Consider the following 767-nt stretch of genomic DNA (forward strand, 5'->3'; position numbering starts at 1 on the left):
CATATTAACCTCTGAAGAGCCGAATGCAGCTCCAGAGCCACAGGTTGGCCACCCCATGTGTAGGTGATATATTAAAATGTGTACACATTCTTGCATTGAATCCTGCAGGGAGTGGAAATGCATTAGCATAGTCTTTCTTCGCTCAATGACCATTGCGACCCAGACTTGTGGAGTAGAAAATGTTTGCCTCTGCAGCAGTTTTATGAAAGAAGATTGTCCCTCCAATAGAACTAAGAAACTACTATTTTTATCAGGGAAGGCTTATAGATATTTTTTGGAGCCCTGAGCCCTGTATGAGTTTAGAAGCTGTACTTTTTTCACAAGTGCAGTTAAAGAACCAACAATGGTCTTCTCCTATCCTCTGTTTTTCAAGGATTTATAACTTTACCATAAAAATTGCCATGAACAGAATTTGGCTGAAGGCTTATTTTTGTACTATATCTGAAAAAAAATTAGCCCTTTAAAAAATATAAGTTTCATAGTAGAATTTTGCAAGTTGTCACTCAGGTGTATTAGACAAGTGCCTTTACATGTATTGTAGAGCTCCCACATCGTCATTTCTCTTCATTGTTGCCCCGCTTTCTTTGCCTCTCCATGATACATCCCTCCCTTCTTGGTTTTCTGCACCTTTCTTCCTCTTTTTTTCTCTATGGACTCTGCCCTTCTTTCTCCTGATTTCTCTCTCCTTCTGTCTCTTCTTTCCTTCTCCACTCCCAGGTCCAGGGCCGGCTCCAGCATTTCTGCCGCCCCAAGCGCGCAAAAAAAAA

This window comes from Terrapene carolina, unplaced genomic scaffold (genome assembly GCF_002925995.2).
Source record: "Terrapene carolina triunguis isolate 2854851 unplaced genomic scaffold, T_m_triunguis-2.0 Scaffold66, whole genome shotgun sequence".
Lineage (NCBI taxonomy): Eukaryota > Metazoa > Chordata > Testudines > Emydidae > Terrapene > Terrapene triunguis.